The sequence below is a fragment of the Vulpes vulpes genome, chromosome 8, assembly GCF_048418805.1.
Source record: "Vulpes vulpes isolate BD-2025 chromosome 8, VulVul3, whole genome shotgun sequence".
NCBI classification, from domain to species: domain Eukaryota; kingdom Metazoa; phylum Chordata; class Mammalia; order Carnivora; family Canidae; genus Vulpes; species Vulpes vulpes.
Window position 1 is genome coordinate 93,757,719 of NC_132787.1, and position 23,714 is coordinate 93,781,432.

At 52.8% G+C, this 23,714-nt stretch overlaps 1 protein-coding gene across 1 annotated transcript in view; it reads right to left on the minus strand.

Moving 5' to 3' along the window:
- KLHL29 (kelch like family member 29) overlaps positions 1-23,714 on the minus strand; it is a 305,494-nt gene that overhangs the window by 63,480 nt on the left and 218,300 nt on the right. The gene's annotated exons all lie outside the window — the stretch shown is intronic.

Genomic DNA, 23,714 nt, shown 5'->3' on the forward strand with positions numbered 1-23,714 from the left:
AGCCCTTGTAGGCTTCTGCTACCCTCTCACCCCTAGGAAGACCCAACCTGGTGCCTCTCCAGTCGTCCTCTGCAGCCACTCACTCCACCTCAACTATTAGGATAGAAAGCTTTCTGGGCTGTGAGAAGTGAAGCTCCCTGGGCTCTCAGGTCATTAATAAATTGCAACATTAATGGGCATGTGCTGAAGACCAGCTGTGTCCTCAGCCTAGGCTCAATGCCACCACGGGCCTGGCCCTTTGACACGTGAGAAGACGGCTCTCCAAAGCACCACTGTAGGGTCCCATACAGCCTCTGAGGCCCCCAGTGTGTCACTCCACAGAGGCGGTGTGGGAGGGTGGGGGCTGAGACTCATGGGAGGACGGAATGTTCCCTCTCAGAGCAGGGAACATCATCCCTGGGACCCTCGGCTCCTCCTGGGAGGGTCCTGGCCCCCTTCTGGGAAGGAGGAAGGCTCTCTGTTTCAGGATCTCATTCTCTAATTCAGATATTTAGATTAATGAGAAAATGAACCCCGGGCTGAAAACAAACATTAGCACAACATTGGTCTCTGAGCTACAGCCTTGATGGAATATTATATGGTCATTAAAAATCATGTTTACTGAAATGAGATGGCAAAATGCTTACACTATAATGTTAAATGAGAAAAGCAGGACATAAAATGACACAAACATAAGCTCACATGTAAAACAGTATGTGCAGGAGAGAAAAAACCCCAAATGCTAGCAGGGGTAATATGTGGTGAGACAAATAGGGATAACTTCTATCCTCTTGTCTATACTTTTCTGTATTTGCCAAATTTTTTACTATGGCCATTACCATTATAATAAGAAAAAAAGAAAAGAAAGAAGAAGAAATCCAAAAGCATGTGGAGAGCCTGGGACCCAGATAACTGGGATGTGGTGGGGGTGGAGGGAGGGGTCTCAGTAGAGGTGGTTTCAGGAAGTTTCTGCAGTTCCCAGGCATGCAACCAGAACCCAACCAGGTTTGGGGTGAAGGAGGAAGTGGGGTTAGGGGCAGAGATGGCTGTCCACCAGGGACAGCCACAGAAGGCCAAAGGGGCCTCAAGGGGCATCGGCAGGCTTCTCTCAGGTGAGGGCCTTGGTTCTCCTGACTTCTCATGGAAGCTAACCCAGTGAGCCAGTTGGTGGGAGCAGCATCCCCACTGGGCCCCTCTGAGCAGCAGGAACGGCTGGGTAGGAGCAGGTGGAGAGGATGGCGGACAGCACTTATTGGGGCTTTGATGCATAATGCAGATGACAAACAGCGCCTGCATTAGGGCCGACTGGGAGGAGCGGAGCCGTATCCCATTAGGACCTGTAGGCTGCACAGAACTAATTACATTAGGCTGCACTTTATCTCTGGCCTGCATTTCAGATGCTGCACTTCTGTGAACAGAGCAGGAGACAAAAGGGAAAGAGTGAATCTCCGGAGGAAAGAACAATTCGAGGGACAAGCTTTCTTCTCAGAGGCTGCTGCCCCATTTCTGTCTGTGGGACAGATGGGAGCTTGGGGTTGGCTGTGGTGGTGGAGGTGGTGGTGGTGTGGAGGGGGTGTTGGAGAAGGGGGCTGGGGATTTGGCCACACTCACCAATAGTCCTATGGAATTTATGGAACAAAAGCGTGGCTTCTATAGTGTTCTCTAGAGGGCTTTCCAGAGTGCCCTGTCTGCAGCCACCTCTGCATTCCCAGGTTCCCCTGGGTGCTCATGGGCTGGGGGGTGCAGAGGTCTCTTCCCATAACCAGAGGCATGTGAAGGGGAAGGAGCTTGTGGGATGTCCCATTCGGGATCCTGTCTTGGGGTGAGGTCTGAAGGATGACACTCCAGCCTCATCCCAGCATCTTCCTTCACAGACAGTACAGAGAGCCCACTGCCAGTAGGGGGTGCTGCAGCCCCTCTCTGCAGCCCAGGGTTCCCGGAGGCCTCTCAGGTCTGAGGCAGGCCTGGTTTTCAGGGCCCTCCCACCCTGCCATTTGTACCCCTCTGAATCAGCATGCGTGCCTTCACCTGGTACTTTGACAGGGAAGGGAAGGGCTCTGGGCGCTTGGGAGACTCTGGACCTTGTGCAGTTACCACCACCATATAGTGCGGGTTGGGGTCTCCTGCTCCACGGTGAATAATCAGCTTCTGAACTCTAAAACTTTAGGAGTTCCTATTTTTGCTCTAAAATTGCAGAGTTTCTGCACTTGGAAAACTGCACACTTTCCCAAGGGCTTAGTCCCTTGGCTCCAAACACTCCTGCCAGGTCATTCACTTGAGTGGTTGTTGGTGAGGTGGTTTGTTCAGGAACAAGCACCAGGCCCCTGCCCCTTGCCAGGCCCTGCCCCGGGCACAGGCACTCAGGCCCGCCCTCAAGCAGCTGCTTGGGAGCTCCGCTGGGAGCGCTGAGCTCTGCAAACTAGGCACCTCAGCCTCCCAGGGGAAGCTGGGCACCCAGGGGTGGGCTGCGGGGTGGCTGGCACTACTGGGTGTGGCTACAACAGGCCTGCTGCTCGGCTGTGTCTTTCATGAATATCACAAGTGAGTTCTTACGTACAAGAACGCCGTTCTGCTGGGAGAAGGGAGACAGAGTCTTTCATTTTTCTCCTTTTGGAAAGATAAATCAGGCCACTCACTCCACGCGCACCAGCAACTTCTGACGCTGCAAGCAAATCACAGCTCAGAAATTTCTATTTGTTTTTATAAAACAATGAAATGAACATTCCTTTCTCCCCTCGGTCTGGAAAAAAACTGGATACGGTCGTGTGCTCTGCCAGGAGCCTGGGCACCCAGGTGGGTGAGGGATGTTGCAGCTGGTGACGTGAGGCACTGCAAAGGGCTCCAGGCCCAAAGGAACATGGTCCCCATGTTCTGGAGGTTTCGGAGGCACCGTGTGGGGGGTCCATGGCTCCAGCTCTGAACTAAGCTCCTGCTAATACCTTCTCCCTCGGTCCAGAGTCCCCAAAGGTCTGTGATCTGTGACCCCACCAAAGGCTCTCCAGGTCTCTTAAGTTCCACATCTCCCTGCCAGGGGGTTGCCAGTACAAAAACGCCACAGAAGCCAACCAAGAGAGCAGCCCAGGCCGGGGGAGCCTCCTCCGGCCCCCTCCCCCGGCATCATCTGGCACCTAGACATCGGGCCTTTTGCCAGTGTTCCTGGCCATGCTTCTGCTCCCCTGACACGATGACACTGAGCAGAGAGAGGCAGGTGAGGAGAGCCCTCCTCCTGCCTGGTTCTGTGGAGTGGCCCTCTCTGCCCATCATCGGGCTGGGCAGGCTTTTCTCTGCTTCCCTTTAATGAGATGCTAATAGGATGCATCATTAACGCAGCAGCTTTTAAACCCGGAGCTCTTGTAAATTTTCAAAGGTCACATTTTTACGGCAGCTGACAGCATCCTGCTTCCTTCCGAGACTGAAGAACACTAAAGACCCCGATCCTTCACGGGTGCAGCTCTCTGTGAGATGGCAGCAATGAGCCAAAGCGCCTGCTGGTTCGGGGGCTGGGAACCTCCACCCTGAGACAAGCCTCACAGGGCCCCTGGGTTGTGCTCTACCAGCCTGGGGAGAACCAGTTACACAACCCCCACCGAGCTGCACTGGGTGGGGGGTGCTGCTCTGTCTGGGGGACGTGTGAGGGGCCAAAGGTAGTGCACAGTACAAAGATGCCCAGTGGAGTGGAGAGGGTTCGGGGGCACTTTTCCTTCCACGGGGCACCTCGTGCTCACCAGGCGGTTCATCCAGGACACTGCGACCGCCCAGGGGGGCTACTTTTTGCTAAGCTGTCCATCCAGAGGGATTAGCTTCTTCTACTCTGCACAAAGGTGCCATGCAGGTGAGCAGGATCCCAGGTGGTCAGGAAGGTTTGAAAGATGGTGGGACGGAGCTTGCCTGGGGCCCTCACATGCCCACTTGTTCTTGGACCCACACACTGCATGCGATGACCACAGTCTCCACACACAGCCTTGCAGGGTCTGTATGGACCCCCGTACTGGTGGGCCAGCTCCATGAGGACAGGGAGCTGGGGCAGTGCCCGGCCTGTTATAGGTGCCCAGGGAATGAATGAATCGGCAACATCTCTGAGCTGCAGTGTTGGCCAACAGTAGGAGCATTCATCACTGTTGGTGCAATGGACACAGGGATGCGTGGGGGGCACTTCAGAAGAGCGGACCCTGTAATGGAACAGGGATGTGAAATAGCTTGGTGTACTTGGAAAATGGGAGGCAATGAGCTCCCCGTACTGAGGGAGATGAGGTTTCAGACTGTGGGGACACTGTATGTTGGGCAAATGTCATTGCCCTGAATGCTGCCAGAGGCTGCTCGGAGGCCTAGTGCCTGGCTCCACTGGCCCCCTCCCATGTGGCTGAGTGGGAGGGAAGATGTGGGATGCTGAGGTTGATGCTTGCCTCCGTGGGGCTGGGGGATCGCCTGGAGAAACCAGCGCTCAGCCTCCTCCACTGTTTGCCCAGGGAGATCAGAAGATGGTGAATCAGTGGAGCCTGGAAGTCAGGGAGAGCATCCAGAGGAATGGGGGTGGGGTCAGGCCGCAAAAGCTAGGCAAGATTCACTAAGGGAGATGGATTTGGGCTGAAGTCGCCACCAACGACTACTATGTTTCCAGCCTACATACGTTTGACAGAGTCAGGCTCCAGAGTCCACTTTTGGAGTTCAAGTGGCCTCCTCTGGGAAGGGTGACAATGCTAGCACCCATGTCTGTCTCCTGCTAATGCTAATAAACCTGCCCCCACAGACGAGAACCTGTGAGCCTTGACATTCTTGTCACTGTGTGGTGCTGACAGAGCTGGCAGGGACTGCCTTCCACTGGGTGTCACTGGGCACAGCTGGACCCCTCCCTCACAGCAGGGAGCCTCCTCCTCTCCTTCCCTCAAGGTACCCTGGAGTCCCCCAGCCCTCACCTCGGTTAAATCGGTCACACAATGCTTCCCTGCTCACTGTGGGCAGAAGCACCACTGGACACTGGGTCATAGTGATAGTCAAGCTTGGCTGCTGCCCTCGATGAATCTATACCAGCAGGACAGGATATGCCTGTGCCAGGGACCCATGAAGATGACAGGGGCCAGGAGAGCTACTGCAGGAAACAGACCCTTGATGCTATGACACTATGCCAGCTCAGGGCCAAGCCTTCTGAGAGTTCTCACAGTCTCTGCCTGAGTCCCTCAAATCTCCCAATCAGATGAATACCACCAAGTGACTCTATTCAGCATCATGGAAGCAATAGATGGTCCAGCCCAGACCTCTTAGAGTCTTAGAGTTTCTGTGCACAAATTTGTGAGATACTTTGAAATATTGTTTAAAGCCACTAAAAAAAAAAAAAAAGATACACAATCTACTGTGTATATTGCAAAATGGCAAAAGACCAAAGAGTCATGTGGGTGTTGCTCTTGACATATAAATGCAACAGTTTTATTTGTATCCTTTGTGTTCCAGAGAGGATGCCAGCAGCACAACTATAGTGGGAACTGTACATAAATGCTTTAGCTAAAGCTGGTATATCCCCCCCGCCCCAGGCACCACTGGATGGGGGTGTGAAGGGATCTTGGGTGGAAACTGACAAGCCACGGGGAGGGCAACATGGTGGATAATCTGGGGCTGATTGTACTCTGAGCTTGACCTGCAGCCTCAGTTTTGTCTCATGACTCCCCACAATTTCCACCTAATTTGGAAAAGACAAGCATTGGTGTGACACCCTTACAATCTTTTGCCTTGTGTCTTGAGGGTGCCTTCTGATGAAAGACCACTGCTGATCCAGCCTGAGCCCCACGGTGGACTTTTGGCATCTTCTCTGACTGCCTGGCACCCTGGCAACATCCCCCATCTTGAGGTGGAAGCCAGAAAACTTTCTCTGCCAGCTTCCCTTGCAGCTAGATTCCAGGTACATGTGCCCTGTGGCTCAGACATACGTGGGTGAGGTTTTGGTCTGGCGATTCGGCAACATGAGAAAGCCAGCAGAGCCCCAAAGTCATAGTCTGCAGAGGGTGGTGGCAGAGACCCACAGATTTGGGAGCACACAGATGGTGGAGGCCCTGGGTGTCCCAGGCATAGCATAGACTATGAAAGCTGTTGTTTCCTTTCCCTTTTTACTCCGGGCAACTCTGAGAACAGCAAGAGTAGGTTCCCACACAGCTCCTAGCAGAAGCGACTATGCTCAAGCACCTCTGATCACCAGGCCCTGGGTCCTGCTGGGGAATCACACTGCAGAGGCTGCTAGCTCCAGGACTGCGCACAGCAGGCAGGCCACTCCCGGGAAGAGGTGGATGTTTCATCTCCTTTCCAGCCTCCCTCCCCCTGCAAGGCACTGAGGCTCTTTATGGTGTCTAGTCCTAACCTGTGGGGGCTGATGGAAGCCAATTTAAACTTATTCAGACTGGTATATTGGGCCTGATTGTACGAATCTCCCTGGGGCTCTTGCACCACAAAGCCGAGGCCCTAGGAAGGCAATTTTTTACTTAAAGAATGGTATTCTAATATTGGAAATCCAGGTTTGGGGAGGAGCTATTTTGGTGTCTGGGATTTTTAGATTACAGCTTATGCTATACTAGACTGTTGGCTTTCTAGGACCCGCGGGTTGTCAGTGAGAGCACTGATTCCAAGGTCATGCACGTAGAGCGTTGACCACCTCTAATCTAGGGGTTCTCCAGTGTGAGTTCACATAAGTATCTGGGGGTGGGTGTACGTGTGTGTTGGGAATGTAGGTTTCCATGCCAGAGCTTCTGATTCAGTAGGTCTGGGACAGAGACTCCTAAATGTGGTGGTTTAACAAGCCTCCCAGGTAATATAGGTAGCCCACGGACCTCACAGCCTTGACGTTCAAGTTTGCAGGCCTGTGTGCCTGAATGTGGGGAAGCCAGGAGCTGAAGCTGCCAGGCAGGTCCTGAACGGGACAGGTTTTTGGGTGTTGCTCATGTGGCTCACAGGAGCCAGCTACATGGTGACTCCGTGTTCATGGAGCCCTGGTCTCAGCCTAGGTTTCAAGGGGTCAAAAGGATGTTTTGTCAGATGCTAAAGCTATAAAATTGTGTCCTCTGGGAAGAGCAAATGACATTTATGGGTCTCTCAGTTCTTGTTTCATGATTGCCACTGAACTACAAACAAGAGAATAATCACAGTTAAATCCCCACTTGGGGCTAGGGGAGGCTCTCTGGAGCCCCTCCTGCTCTCATTAATGAGGCTGCCCTCTCTGGCCCCCTGGACCCAGGCCGGCGCCCTCGGCCTCCCCTTCAGAGCACCGCCATAATGTGCTCCGGAGACCGCTGAAATTTCTAATAATACTAACCAATGATGTGTTAAATTGAGACACTTCTGGCTCGAATGCCGGAAACTGCATGATGGTTTAAAGGACCAGTGCTTACCTTTCTCTATCAATTTGCTGCTAAATTACTGCTTTCGGAGCAACTTACAGAAAAGTAATTCTTTATTTAAATTTTAATTTCAATCTTGTCATTTTAAATATATATTCAGATTCCAATCAGATTACAGAATATGATGATGTCTCTAGGGGGCAGGTGTTCCTGCCGGGAACCTGGGTGGGGGAAGAGGATGTGATGGGAGCAGTGTAAGAGAGCCCAGGAAGGAGGGAGTGACCCTAAGGCACAGCTCGCCGAGGACAGCCATGTGCAAGGGTGGGAGACAGAATGGGAGGCCAGTGGTCAGTCAGCCCCTAACCTGGCCTTGTGATCCTAGGCTTTGTGTCCTGCCCTGAGAATCACCTGCAACCACTGACCACTTCCTTGCCTTTTCTCTCATGGGTCACCACAAAGATCCAGCAGGCCCAGCCATAAGCACATGCCAGGAACAGATGAGATGGGGCTGCCGGGACTGCTGCCATCCCAACGGCGCACATTTATTGGGCGCCTCCTACATGGCAAGCACAGGCATGATGTGATTTCCCTCCATGAAGAATTCTGGAGGTGATCTCACCTGTACTGTATAGATGAGAGTAATAGGGCCTGGAGAAGTTTGATAATGGCTACAGTGGGCCACATGTGGGGCTCTAACCCACGTCTATTCTATCCTTTGACCCTCTGAAGAGATCTGGGTTGGCTGGAACATTCCCAGGCCACCTCCCTCCAGCCTACCCCTGCTGTGGCTGACAGCCCCATAAACTGGTTCAGCCATGTCAAAGCTGCATCCACACTCAACCCTGGTGGAGTGACACTTGGATCTCTTCCCTGGTGCTCTGAGTACCAGCCATGGCCTCCCAGTCCCCCACTGTGTCCAGCCCAGTTGAACCTCCTGCTCTGACCCTGACAGCATGCTGAGCTTCCCTCGTGTCTCCCACTTCCGCAGACCCTCTAGACCCTAAGCCACCACAGACGTGTTCCCTCAAACCCTGCTAGTGTGGTCGTGACACTCTCCAGTGGGGCCAATTCTTCAGCTTCAGAGCAGGGCAGTACAGACACCCCCCACCTCCAAAGCCAACATGTGCTGCAGGGCTCACCTTCGAGTCCCTTCTGTCTCCACTTCTCTCCCCCGTCTCGCCCTCCCACCCTCTCATCCTCAGCCCCTTTCCCATGGCTTTCCAACACAGGGAGCAAAAACTTGAAAACGCATTGCCTGACCATGCTACCTGCTATTCTAGAACCCATCTGCCTTTTTCTTTCATGGCCACACCCTGCATGGCGTTCTGGATGCCCAGCTCCCCTCTGTAACTCTGCCCACCTTTGTGCTCCACTGTAGCCATCCTCTTCCTCAGATTTCCTCCTTCCTCCCTTCCCTTCCATTTTCTGGAACAATGCTTTTCCTGGTTTTCTACCTAAGAACTCTTCTGGGCTGATCACTGGCTCTTCCTCTCGTCAGCATAGACCTGCCCCAGGGCTCATGCCAGGCCACGCCCTCCTCTCCCTCTCTCAGGTCTGTCTGGGCCTTAACGTCTTTCATGATGATTTTTCTGATAGGAAGCATCTGCGAGGTAGCCATTGTTTTTGATAGAACCCGGCTTCCTATAGTATTCTGGAAGTACATTTGCTTTTTCTTTTCCCCACATCAAAGTCTATACCTTGGAGACATTTCTGCTAAAAGTGCAGCTCAGATGGCTCCCCTCGCGGACGTGAAACAGCCGTGGCTGGGCCTGTTCTGGTGCGTGCCCTGTCTAGGCCCCCGGCCCCTTCCTCGGGCCTGCTCCCGCCCCCACGGATGGGCCTCGTGGACAAAAGACATGATAAATCTGGTAGAACCGTACAACTCAAAGCTTTCAACTTTCCTCTAACAACTTTCAACTGAAAACTTCTTAGTCCCATTTCCAAGTTACTTTTCATCCATTACAAAACCCACAAAATTTTCAAAGGGGCTTTGAAATAAGATCACCTAGAAAAAAAAAAAAGCCCATCACAAATGAAAGTCTTTGAAAAGAAAGAGGCTCTTTTCTGTGCTTCAGTTCCCTGTGATATCGGTCTCCCTTTCATTCTGCTGAAAGGTGCAGGGCAGGCCTGGCCCTCAGCGGACGCCTGTGATGTGGCGGGAGCCAGTGGCCCAGACGGACAGACGGGGCCGAGGAGGAGCACGCGGGGCACCTGCGCGCAGAGCCGGGCTGGGCCTTTCATCGTCCCCCTGACGGCCGTGGCTCCTTGTAGCCTGCCCGGCCCGCTCCGAGGCCCAGCTGCCCTGCGTGTTCCCGCTCACCTTGGCACTGGTGACAACGCAGCTCCCTCTGGAGCAAGGCGACCTGTCTTCATTCTCAGCGGTGAAGTGGGCGGGAAGGGAGGCATGGCGGGAGCAGCCTCTCTCTGGCCTTTGATGGGACGGTTCCCAAATGCGGACCCTGCAGGCAGTGACACTCCCGGGACCACCCCTCGACCTCCCAGCCTCAGAGCCTGTGACACGCCCATCCTCCCCAGGAGCAGCTCCAGACTCACAGACACACATCACACAGTAGCAATTTTGGGGCCTCTGTCATTCTCAGATTTGAAATCCTCAGTGAGGGCAGCTCGGGTGGCTCAGCGGCTTAGCGCCGCCTTCAGCCCAGCACGTGATCCTGGAGACCCGGGTTCGAGTCCTGCGTTGGGCTCCCTGCATGGAGCCTGCTTCTCCCTCTGCCTGTGTCTCTGCTTCTCTCTCTCTGTGTCTCTCATGAATAAATAAATAAAATCTTAAAAAAAAAAAAAAAAGATGAAATCCTCAGTGAATCTGGTGAGAAGTGCTCCATGCAGGACCGCTGAGCTAGGAGCTGGTGTGGGGACACACGTGTGTCCCTGACAACTATGTGCTGTTCCAGCCTGGGCCTCAGAGACCTGGACTCTGAGCCCCCAAGATTAATTGTGAACCAGGCTCCCGGGCCTTCCAGAACTGGTTCCCAACCACCCCAGGGAGCAGTGGGGTCATTTGTCCATCTTGGCCGGGGACCGGCCTGGCCACTCTGCCCCTCGAGACCCTGCCGGGCTCTCCCTAGAGGGCATTCTCGGGTGAAGCCCGGCTTCCTGGGGTGCAGGCCTCACCCCGGAGCCAGCAAGAACCCCAGAATGAGAACTGGCAGGCGGTCCGCAGCTCCCCCAGGGGAACTTTCCTCAACAAACACCTAACACTCCTTTTAAAACTCCTGTGCTCTACCCTCGTGGGCCTCGGCAGAGGATTCCTTATTTTTTCACACAGACAAAGGCTTGGCAGGGAGAGGGGCCGTCGGAGCTCTGAAGCGCTCGGCCGTGGGACTCGCCGCCCACTCTCTGAGCGGGAAGTGAACTGCGAGCCGGCAAGGGGGTCCCGACACAGACATCTTTAGCGACCTCATTAGAGCCTTCACAGGCGAGGGGACTGTGGCAGGGTCACCCCAAGGTCAGGCAGGACAATGAGGCAAACAAGGCAGCACAAATGTCCCTGTGAGGCAGCTCCTCAGACGGGGGTGTGTGTGGGGGGCACGGATGAAGGAGCTGACACAGGTTTACTGCAGGGACCTCAAGACTTCCCTGAAGCAAGTCAGCACCCGAGCGTGTGTGTCTCAGGACTGCAGCCCGATTCCCACGCAGTACGGGACCGACCAGCTCTGCGGTGGAATATTCCAGAAGCACGCCACGAGGGACCCAGTGGACATCTTCCCCGCTCCCTGGCCCTCTCTCTTTCTCTCTCTCTGCTTTCTGCTCGCTCAGGCTCTCTGTCATGAGAACAACTCGCAGCCTGGCGGAGTCCTGAGGGAGAGGGGTGCCCTCTGGCCACGGTCTAGCTCAGCTCCCTTAGTTCAGAATTGAGGTGGTTTGAGTGATTCTGTTTTTTAAAGGAGATGGCATCATTCAGCACCAGTCCATGTCTTCAGAAAGCTCGCTGGGTAGGGCAGATTCTATGCCGGCTCACTGGAGGCCCAGGTGCAAGAGGGAAGTGGTGGTAGGCGGCGATGGGAGTCACAGGGAAGCAGCCCCCTTGGGGCAGATGGTCCCTCCTCCTCATGAGTGATGGTGGCGGAGGAGCCGAGTCCTGGGTGACCAGAGCAGTGGAAGGCCCTGGGCAGGCTCTATAAGAGGATGGCGTGATGGCTGTGCCGTATCCTGGAGCGCTTGGACCTGGCTCACCACGGAGACGTCTGAGAGATGGCTCACAGGGCTTGCCACCTGCGGCTGCTTGCTGTGCACCCCTGGGTCGGGGAGAGGGGTCCCACACAAGCCCCCTCCACTGATGCCCCTTCCTCAGCAGGGGTCCAGACTGCCTGGTCCAAGGCTGCCTTCACCGCTGAGCGAGACGTCTTCCCTGCCACGCACGGCTGCCTGGCATAGCTTCCTCCATTCTGTGCCGGGGCTCCTTGGCTTCTGCTGTATCATGCATGCATGCATTCATTCATTCATTCATTCACCCCACACTTACTGAGAAACTATCCAGTGTAGGACGCACAGTGATGAATAATGTATGGCCTAGGAGAGCACACAGACAAATGGAGGAACCAGGATCATAATGGTAACAGCCAATAGCTGCTGAACCCTTAGATGTGCCAGTTGACAGCCCTCAAAGCCTGGGAGTTCTCTGAGCCCAAGGTCTGGCTGTCCATCTCTGTTCCCTACTGAGTCAGCTCAGACTGCCATAACAAATACTATAGACTGGCTGCCGTAACAAGAGAATTTATTTCTCATGCTTTTGGAGGCTGGAAGTCCAAGATCAGGGTGTCAGTGTGGTTGGGCTCTTCTTGGTTTGCAGATGGCTGCCTTCTTGTTGTGTCCTCACACAGCAGAAAGAGAGAGAAAATTCTAGTCTCTCTTATGAAGACACCAATCTCTTTATGGGGGCCCCACTCTCGTGATCTCATCTTAATCTAATTATCTCCTAAAGTCCCCATCTCCAAATACCATCATGATGAGGTTTAGAGATTCGATATATGAATTCTGGGGTGGGATACAGTTCAGTTGATTGCAACTACACAGCACGCACACAAGGAGGGTTTGGAAAATGCTGGCTGAATAGAGTGAAGCTCCGTCTGCTGATCGTTTCTGGGCTCCACCTTGTCCACCAGACCCGGGGGGTGGATATTTAATAGAGGGACACCCATGGGCCTGACCAGCATACGGTGGGGCTGCCCAGCAGCCTGAGCTCTAATTTTCTGATGGTTTGCTTTTTTCCTCTCACAACATAATCTCCATGATCTCTAGTCTTTCCTGAATGCTGTCGAAAGGCTTGTTGTATTTATCTCCGGAGAATCCGCCGTGCCCCTGTGCAATTTTCCATTGTCATGGTTCATTTTAATTTCCTCTAAGGCTGTTGGCCACTCTTGTGTTCAGAAATAGCTTGTTCCACTTAATAAAAGCGCTTAAATATGCAGACACGAGAAGTTTCCTTTGCTTGCTCCTAAATATCACAGTAAGTGGAGTGAGTTGCATACCCTGCCTCATGCAGTTAGGCTGAGCACACGCCAGGTGGCTTCCCAGGAAGGAGAAGCTTGGAATGAAAGGTGCGAGGGGAGAAACAGGATCCAAGAATTTCTAGGGGAAACCCAACCAGCCTGGACGCCACACATTGCATTGTCAGGCTGACAGCACACAGGTCTCCTGAAGTGCCTCCCCTCTCCAGAACGATCAGGGCTCTGGGTTCGAGGCCTGCTCCACCTCTAACTTGCCCTATGACCTTGCACGAATCAGGTCACCCCTCAGAGTTCCTTCTTTTTCACTATAAAGCCTGCATGATAATCCTGCTTCAGAGACTGATTTCAGGGCCTAATGCGGAAGCTGGGACAAAACAAACGGCACACAACATTCAGAAAATGGCACTATAATTACTATGAGGGGACCCAAGAATGCAAGAAGGACGCTGTGCCCCAGGCAGTCTTTCTTCTACATCATTTTGCTCTGGGTGACTGGGGTCAGAAAATTCCCCACAGGCTGTGGATTATCAAGAAAGGACAAGGGAGAGGAAAGCAGGCTGAATCTGAATTTACACACCACACCTGTGGGAAACCCTGTTGTTTGGCCACAAGACCAATGCCAGGGCACCACAGGCTCTGGTGGCAGCTAATCTGAATTCCAGGTCAAGGTCTTAGAGCCGCGGTAGGCTTGTAGACCCAGACTGCCAGGGGCAGAGTCACGGGGCACCCTTCTTTTTCTTAAATAACAATAGTTCTTTCAAATTCTTGATAGAATGGTAGCTCAGGAAGCCAATGCTTACCCTGTGATGCTCAGCAGGACATGGAAGGCTCCTGGTCCTACAGAGCAACCCCAAGCTTAGCTCTGGGGTTGGGTTGGAGGTGGGCAGGGCAATACACTTTCTCAGTCAGATATGCCCCAGGAGAGGGATGCTTCAGGCAGCCACCTGCCGCTCACCCTCAACGCCAACCACTGCTCCCGAGAATCACCTCTGGGGGCTGTTCACTTCTATAAATCGCCCCAAATAAGTCCATGCCCTCACTCATCTGCAACCAGGGTCAGGCCCTGACATCACAACTTACATTGCTCAGGTAATTTCTAGATCCACTTGAGGTCACATATAAGTTGAGAGCAGAGATAGGGGACTCTCCAAACCTAGACCTTGGTCACAGCCAGCCTGTAGCTCTCCTCGTCTGCATCTGTGTCCTCGTGAATGTAAGACTCCAACCTCCCACAGGGTATGCAATCTACCACCGCGCCCCTGGATGACACACAGGTTTACACATGCCTGCACGTTCACAAAGACGCACAAGTGCACACACACACACACACACACACACACACACCCTTGCCTCCTGACGCACCAAGCCCACACACGTACCTTCTCCACTCCCGCACAAACCCACACAGCCCCAGCCTGCTCAGGCTTGGGGGGAACTCCAGCCCCCACGGGGCAGGAGACGCTGGCAGACATCCCCTGCTTGCCCCACAGAATCTTTTTTTCTCCCACAGCTCTGAAACACGGAGTCCCCCATGGCCACTTTGAGCTTCTCTCCCAGACACTTTTTCCTAAATCAGCTTCCAATCTGACTCATTTCAGTTTTAAAACAAGAAAACATCAACAAACACGATGGAAGGAAACAGATGGTAACAATTACAGGAGGGAGAAAACAGAGCCGTTCTCTCTACAAGGGGCAGGCAAACATATTGTCCCCAGGCAGTGCATCATGCCCCCAGCTACCACTGTGTGAGTCTGGGTGCCGGGCTCCCCGGGTCCGTCCCCACCATGGGGATAGACCAGCACGGGAGGGGCACGAAGGCGTCTGAGTACCACAGGACAAGGCCCACTGACCCTGGCAGCGGCCTGTGCTCCAGAGAGGGAGGTTGGCTGTTCCAGCACATTCCAGGCTACCTCACCACCTCTGATGTCCTGTCTAAGACTGGAGATGTGGGTGGGATGCTTCCTCCCTGCTGCAACTGGCTCTGGCTCGGGCTGTCCCTTCACGACTGCAGCAGCCTCTCTCACCTGGCAGGGCCCCTGACGGCAGGATGGGGTCTCTCACTGTGGGTGGTGGTGACTGCCAGGCTGCCTGGTTCAAATGCAAATCCTGCGACTTTCAAGTGGGGTGAGCTGGGCCAAGCTAACAGACCTCTCTGTGCCATCATTTCCTCACCCCTAAAATAGAGAAAATCCTGGAACCTATGCCATAGAAGTATGAATTAATATGTGCAAAGGACTGAGAACCATGCCCAGCACACATGGATGTGACATGTGGAAGCTGTCTTGTTATGACCCACGCAGACAGCCAGCTTCTTGTCTGGCGCTCAGCATCGGTAAAGGCCTGCCGAGTGGAGGGCATTCCAAGCGGGGGAAGCCACGCTGAAGGCAGGGCTGAGAGGATGAGCCCTACTGTTGAGGCAGGATGCCTGAGGGCCTGGAGCAACACATGGCCTGGGCCAGGGTCCTGAGCTGGAGTCGGCTGTCATTTCTCCGTCCTGCGTGTTTTTAGCAGGACAAGGGCTCTGCCCTCTAGCAGGTCAGACTGGTGGAGACAGGCAAGGAAGCAGGTGCATCCCAGAGAGATCAAGTGATGTGACCGAGAAGGGGGCACCCAACCCCAGCCCTGTGGGCCCGAGAAAGCTGCCTGGAGGGAGGCTGAGTCCTGAGAGGCAGGAGCAGAGGTTGTGGGGGGATGGAAGGACGGGTAATGCGCCATTCTGGGCACAGGGGGCATCATGACTGTGGGGGGTTAGACTAGCAGCGCATCGAGAGTGAGGGGTGCCCCAGGCAAAGATCTAATGTCTCTGAGCTGCTGGATGAGAATTATAGTCCCCTCCTTCCCAAGCCTCATGTGAGGGATAGAAGTAAGAATGTGTATCAAAAATGACTGGTTGACGCCTAGCGCGTGAGGTGTCCACCACAGGGGACCCCTGTGAACCTGCCATTTGGATAGGACTTTCTCCCATGGGTCCTGTCTTAGACACATTTACACACACAGGCTCTCAGGCAGGATGAAGGCTCCCTGGCACACCGGCGATCACACGTGTCCTCACACACTGCTAGGGCCTGAAGTCCGTGCCCGCAGAATTCATGTTCCAATCCTAACCCCCATGTGATGGTGGGGGGCGGGGGCTTTGGGAGGTGATCAGATCTCAGAGGTGGAGCCCTCATGAAAGGGACTGCTTCCCTTTCTGCTGCTCTCCAGGGAGGAAACAGGGTCGGTCAGCAGGCTGCAAGCCCAAAGAGGCTCCCGCCAGAACCTGCCCGTGCTGACATCCCGACCTCAGCCTTCCAGCCTCCTGAACGGTGGGAGACCAATTTCTGTTGTCGAGCAGCCCCCCAGGTCATGGTACCTTGTTCTGGCAGCCTGAGGTGGATAATACATGCACCCGCCTATGTGTTCACACGCGAGGGTACAAGGCGACACCGTTGGCTCACACTGTATATGCCTTGTCTCCCCCCTTGCTTCCATCTGGTCCCCTCCCGCCCCCGGACTCTGCTGAGCCTCCAGCCTGTGGGAGGTCTGTGGCTGCCCGCTGCAGGGCCCTGGGTCGGGGGTGGGGGCTGCACTTCACCGCCACACAGAGATCCTTCCACGCTCACTGTGTCAGGCGGCAGCAGGCTGTGGGGGCTCCGGGCTGCGGGGGAGGACGGTATATTCTATTCCCTCTCGCCCCCTCCCAGGGCCTGTTCCTTACAAATGCGCATCAGACAGCCTCTGTCAAGCATCCCAAAATAAAGAGGGGAGACTCTCCCCGCCACACACGCTATTTTGGCCGCTGCTTCTATTTTAAAACATATTGACATCCCCGCTTGTTCTCCTGGGGGGCTCAGCATCTTCAAATTCTTTTCTGTCCTTTTCCTGGCCCGGAGGAGGCGGTCCTGTTTGCACCAGGGGCCAGCGCGCTCCTCTCCTCCCGTTTGCTCCAGGCACCCACTGCTGTTCCTTCTTCAGTAGCCCTCTGGGTAACCTGGACAAGACACTTCTCTCCTCTGGGCCTCATACGCTCAGCTGGGAAATAGCAGAGGGTCTCGAACCTTAATGTATGACCCGAGCTGCTAGGCCGTGCACCTTCCTTCTCTTAACGCCGGTCCCGTTCCCGGGGACCTGGCTTCCCGTGCAAGTTTGCCCCCGTGGGGATCTCACCGTACAGGGTATACGATGGCCCCGGCTTACACTTCTATCTCTGTGGGCTTGGCCTCCTTTCTAAGTGTTGGTGTTTCTCAGGGTGCCATAGTATTCTCATGCCCCCCTCTCCTACACCTGCACGGGACCCTGATTGCATTTCTGGACCTAATTATTGCCCAACTGTCAAATCTTCATCACTTATAAATTCAAGATCCCACTCGTTCAAATGCCTAGCAGATAGCTCCACTAGGATGTCCGCCGACACCTCAGACCCAGCCCGTCCTCCTCCCCAGATCTGTTCCTTCTGCTGTTGGCTGTGTTCCAGAGCTGGTCTCACTGTTGTGCAGGCGGGAGCAGGGACTGAGCTGTACCCCCTCACTCCCACCCCACTGTGTTCCTCACCCACCGGCAGCCTTGTGGAGGTTCTCCTCAGGCCTCTCCCAGCAGCTTGGACCACCCTGCCCCTTAGTCTACTTCCACCCGGCTTCCCTGTCACCCAGGGGGACTGCCCCCATCTGTTTGCTGTGTTGCAGCCTGTTTTTTTTTTTTTTTTTCTAAAATGTTAAGGATGCCCACGTCACTCTTTCCTCTACAACCCTCCAGCCACACCATCTGAGGGGTCAAGTCCAAACTCCCTGTGTGGTTCCCAAAGCCCTGCGGGCCCCCTGGGCCCCATCTCTGGTCCCTCCTAGCCTAGTCCTTCATCCTTGCCAGCACTTCCTGGCGCACAGTCTGCAGCTTCATGTCTCCACACCTTGGCCCAGGTGTGTGCACTGACCTCCCCTTCAGCAAGGCTCACATCATCTTCCCCTTGATGACTCAGCTCGGAGTCTTCTTCTGAGAAGTGTTCCCTGAATAGCTCCCTTTCTCGCATGTGGCTCCCTGGGTCACATGTATCACCTCTGGCCTCCCAGCACACCCATGAGGACGGAGCTCCTGGGTTCCTGTTTGCTTGTCTGTCCCCCACTAGACCACGAATTCCTTGAAGTCAAAGACTGTGCTTTACCTTTGGAAAGGGTCTGGGACATAGCAGATGCTCAGTAAAGGTTCAAGGTACGAATTAAGCCTTATGAAGGAAGCTTCTCCATGATGCTCTGAGAGGATGGGGCAGGCTGGGCTGGACTTTATGCAGTTGTTGGCTTTACCAAGGCCCCAGACAGGGTCCCAGAGAGGCCCCATCTCTCTTTCTGGTTTGATTCCAGGGCAAAGTGTGTTTTGAGTCCTTTCTAATCAAGCTGTCAATAGGGAGTCCTGACACCAGACATTGATTTTTCGCCAAAGGGGAGGCAGAGGCAGCTCCCCCTCTGAATTCTGCATCCTGGCAGTCAGTTCATATTTTTAGACCCTAATCTCTTCTGTCCTCACAGACCATGTCTGCTTCTGTGCCACTGGGGCCTGGTTTTCTAAAACAAGTGTCAGAGTTCCTGACACTGGGATGTTTGGATTTCTAGAGGAGCCACAGTTAAGGCCTGCACAAATGGACCCAGTCCCTTAATCCATTTCATCCCACCCCCAGTCACTTTGAGGCCCCGGGCGCTCTGGGAGCACCCACTACCCTCAAAATATTTCACTGGCCTAGGCAGGGACCAGACACTAAATGCTGCAGGAGAAGTGAGCCCTCGCTCTCAGCTTAGCTCAGGAGATGCCCCCAAGTGTGACACCTTCGGCTTGGAGCCTCACCTGCTGCAAGGACAATCTCAGGCCCATTGCTTTACAACATTTCCTTCATAGTTTCCTCTCCCTTCTAGCAGGGGATGAGCAGAGGAATAGTCACTGAGTCTGGGGGTCAAGGAGCAGGGGCTGTGGCTGGAACTGCCGCCTGCAACTGAGAAGCCCCCCTGCTTGAGTGGTTGCAGCTGCTGACTGTAGGTCTGGCTGCTCCGTCTCCCAGTAGCCAGGTGCAGTTTTGGTCCAGGGACAGGTAGCAAGTGAGAGGCTAGAGGGCTGAGGGCCATGGACACAGCGGGTGTGGCCAAGTCACCGTATATATGTTCTTGTGCAGTGCCCTTCTCTGCTTGCCTAAGCCGGATGCCTTGGCAAAGGGACATGCACACCTGGAGGGATGTCTGTGATGGTTAATATTCTTTGTCAACTTGGCTAGGCCATGGTGACCAGAAATGGTTATACATGATTCTGGATGTCTCAGTGAGGCTATTCTCGGCAAGATTAACATTTATTTTTTTATTTATTTGTTTTACTTACATTCCAGTTAGTTAACATACAGTGTAATCTCAGTTTTGGGTGTGCTGAGATGAACATTTAAATCAGTGGACTTTGAATAAGCAGATGGCTCTTCCTCAAGGAGGTGGGCCTCATCCAATCAGTTGAAGGCCTAAATAGAACAACAAATGGACCTCCCCTGAGCAAGAGGAGATTTTGCCAGCAGACAGCCTTTGGACTTGAACTGTAACACTGACTTTTTCCTGGGTCTCCAGCCTGATGGGCCACCCTTGCCAGCTTCCAGAATCACATGAGCCAGTTCTGTAAAATAAATATCCGGTCTTTATATGCATCCTATTGGTTCTCTCTCTTTGGGAAACTCTGACTAATAAGTCTCATTTATCAAAACTGCAACTTTCTTGTATAAGGACTAGTGGGCATCCTGGTAGGGAGATGTGTGACTCATATGTGTACTGCATCTCCTTTAAAAGTTTGACTTGAAGGGTCCCAGATCCTGGTGAGATGGCTCCTGGTGAAAGGAGTGATGTTTTTGTAGGGGAAGAATCTCTACTACATCCCAGGTTGTGACTTTTCAAGGCAGAAAGCCTAATGGCCCCCAGGTTTTCAAAAACTGCAAACCTGGCCCTGCCACTCCTGTTTCAAGCTCCTCAGGGGCTCTATACTGTCTTCACAGCAAAGCTTGAGCCCTGCCACACAGCCCATGACTAGCCCCCAAACCAGACAGATCCTGTCTGATTTCTAGCTTCATGGCACACACCACACTCCTCACATGCTCTTGAGCCCTCCCTCTCCACCTCCACCCATTCTTTTCTGGCCTTTCTGCCTTTGTGTTTCCAGTCCATACTGGAGTGTTCGGCCACTACCTCTTTGCTTGCCTAACTGGAACTTAAACTTCAGCAGAGATGTTACCTCCTCCAAGAAGCCTTCCCTGACCACTCTTTATGCCCAAATCCAGGCTATATTTTCCTCCTCTGTGCTATGATAGGGTTCAGGGTTGATCTTGATCTTGGGGCTCTTCACAGAGTACGGTCTGTTTCTTCATGTAGGCTGTGAGTTCCTTGAGGGCCTGGGCTGGGACAGATTTGGCATAATAAGTTTTTGTTGAATGAATGAGTAAGAGTACAAATGAAATGGTCACTTCATATGGCTTCCCTTGGGTTTTTCCCAGTTGAAATGCTCTGGTGTGTCTGGAGTGTCATTTTTGTACCATTTTCATGGACAGGGTAATGTTATTACCAAGGCCCTAAAGCCATGTGTCAGCTCATGGGTATTGCTCTACCTGGTGAAAAGTGCTACTGATTTAAATAGGAAAATGATAACAAAATTTTATTGAGCATTAACTCTATTAAGTACTGAGCTAAGCTTTTTACTATCTAATCTAATCTATTTCTCATAACTAGGTTCACTAGGTAAGCCTCAGAAAGGTTATTTAACTCACTCAAAGCTGCACAGCTAACAAACAACGTGGAGCTAGGAAAGGAAAACCTGTGTATTTAGCTGCTGAGCTTCAAAGCCTAAGATTGTTTTAATTCTTGGTTATAGAGCCTAAGTGGGCTATATAATCTGTACCAGCTGGTCCATTTGGGTGTGTGCTGAGATTAACATTTAAATCATTAAATGATCATCAATTTGAACATGGACCTCAAAAGGAACCCCCAGACATGGCTGGCCATTGGTTGTGGATGCTAGGTGATACCCAGTCTCTCGGGCAGGAATCTCAGCTCCTTTCAGTTCAGGCTTGGTTCTCGGCCTTGTGGCCCCTCCCTGCCCCTCCTGTCAGCCCCAGGACCCCACTGCCTGGGCAAAAACAGAGGCTGTGCAGGTACAAAGGAGCCATGTACAAAGGAGACCTCGCTGTGGCTGAGTCCACCTTGGGAAATGCAGTTAATGGGAGGGCAGCTGTGAGGCTGCTAGAGGGTTTTCTGGTTTTTTACCAAAGCATTTCTGAGGGTACGGGAGGGACTCTTCTGGGGATCTGAGCTACAATCACAGAGAAAGGGTGTCGACAGCACTCAGATGATGTCAGGTTTTACTCTTAGGAGCTCAGCAGGACCTTGGGGGCAGACCCAGGCCAAACTGGGAAGAGGGGACATGGAGTTGGGCCTGAGTCCTTTGCTCTTCCAAGGGCCATTCTGAGTAGGAGGAGCCAGGAGGGGCCAGGTGAGAGAGGCAGGTGGCAGAGGCTGGGGCTAGGCTCATTTCCCTGTACCTCATGTCACCCTCTCCTCATTTCCATTCATAACCTCTGATTTCTCAACAGAGAGGTATGACCACAGAGCTTTCTAGAGCCACTGGCCATATTTTGAACAATTTGGAGATTCAGTGACTCTCTTATAGAAAACATAGCTGATTTGGTCAGGTTATGGATTCAGGAAAAACTATAATATTTCACTCCCTGACTTATTAATGTTCTCTATATTTTCAGGGTTCTCTAGAGAAGCACAACCAATAGGATATATATATATGTAAAGAGATTTATTAAAAGGAACTGGCTCACGTGATTATGGAAGCTAAGAAGTCCCAAATCTGTACTTGGCAAGCTGGAGACCCAGGAGAACCAATAGTGTAAGATCTAGTCCAAAAGCTGGCAGGCTCAAGGCCCACGAAGAGCCAATGTTTCAGTCTGAAGGCAGGAAAAAAAATCAATGTTCCAGCTCAAACTGTCAGGCAGGAGGAGTTCCTTCTTATCCGTGAGAGGGTTAGCCTTTCTGTTCTATTTAGACCTTCAACTGATTATATAAGGCCCACCCACACTGGGGAGAGCAATCTGCTTTCCTCATTCCTCTGATTCAAATGTTAATCTCAGCCAGAAACACCCTCCTAGACACATCCAGAATAATATTTGGCCAAATCTCTTGGCCTCCCTTGACCCAGTCCAGTTGACACATAAAATTAACCATTATACGATCTACTACAACTTTCACAATTACATCACCTCTTGTTGCAATTTTTGTATGAATCTGTGTTTGGGGTAAGGAGAGTCCAGGCAGAAAAAAAAAGCCAAAACAATAAAAATACTGAGCAGGGTTTGAGAATTCCTTCCATGATTATGGAACATTTCCTCTGGCTCTGCCTTGCCAGTAAATACTGCCCGCTCCCAGGAGAGGCAAGGTCTGCCTCTCCTCCGCCCCCGCCCCCAGCAAATAAAATAAATAAGCCGCTTCCCAGCCACATCTGCTCCCACATCTCAGCATATGCTCTGCTTAGCTTGCTTCTTAACTGTTCAAACTATAATGGGCAGTGTCTTCTGTGCGTCCAACACCCTTGGGTACTCCTGCTGGTCCAGCCTTCCCAAGCTGCTGCTTCATGCATTACCCACAACATCAAAAATGTTCCACTGGTGGTTTCAAGATTCCTAAAAAATAGATTCAAAACATCTTTAATACTCTCTGAAGAAGCAATATATCACAGAAAAAGCTGTAACCTTTAGTATGGTTGATATAATCCAGACGGAGGGCTGATTAGCCAGGGAACAGCAGCCAATTCGTATTCTGCGAGGCTGCTGCCGGAGGGGCACGGTAGCCTGTCCACCCACTGTTTGTGCTCCCAAGAAAGGGAGCTGCCGATTTTCCGAGTGTTTGCCTAATGCCCTTTTATATGACCTGAAAAAGAGTCACAGTACTTGAAGGCGGTATTTTCCAAAAAGCAGCCATCCCCTATTAACACAGCATTCCCGAAAATAATGCTGGGCATTTGTACAGCAAACACAAGTCCTGCATGGAAGACCTTTCTCTTCCTTTTCATCCCATCCCAGAGCCAGGAGCGAGCGAGAGCACAGAGCTCTGAGGGAACCTTGCCAAGGCAGCCAGACAGAGGGAAAGCTCAACGAATTGCTATGTATGCAAGCTTCACATTGACCCAAAGCCAGCAAGGAGCTCTCTGCCCCCAAAAGTCAGGGGACAAGTGCGGGGTGGGTGGTGGGCCCACCAAGGCCTCTCTGTCGGCAACCCTGGTGAGGGTCTGCGGCAGGTGCCCCTGTCGAGCCCCAGGAGGATGGGGCCAGGAAATCAGATACTTAGATTTGCCAGGTTGTTTACCCTCGTTTCTTTCTGAAGGTTAATGTTATGGGCAATCATAGTGGGCTGAGAGGAGGAGACGGAGAGGCAGAAGAATGGAAACCTTCAAGCCAGGAAAGGGTTTCGTTTACTTTTGGTAAATCAAAGTGTGTTCATATTTTCACAAAGATATTTCTATTTTGCCAGCTTGCTACTCAAGTGGGGCTGGGCAAACACCCTGTGATTTGGTCCCAGCTCTGATCCAGGGAAAAATGGAAAATAGAGACCCCAATGTAGGGATCCCCCATGGTTCTCCCTTAGCCTCACAAGTCAGAACAGCTTCTGCCTGTAATGGAGGCCCAAGGAGGCTCTCCCACCTTCTGCCTGCCTTGGTCTGAGTGAGGATCCATCGTGAGCCACCCGGGGACCAGTGCCAGAGACCTCTGGACTCAGTCCAAACCACAGCACCGCCTTTCACAACATCTGTGTCCTTGGACAGGCCACCAGATTTCTCCCAACCTGTTTCCTGTTTTTCTGGGTGGGTGGGGGCAGTTTCAGAGTCCATGGGGTGGCAAGAGTGATGGATGCCGAACCTGCAGCCTGGGCCTGGCACAGATCACGTCCCTCCAAAACAAGAGCTTAGTATT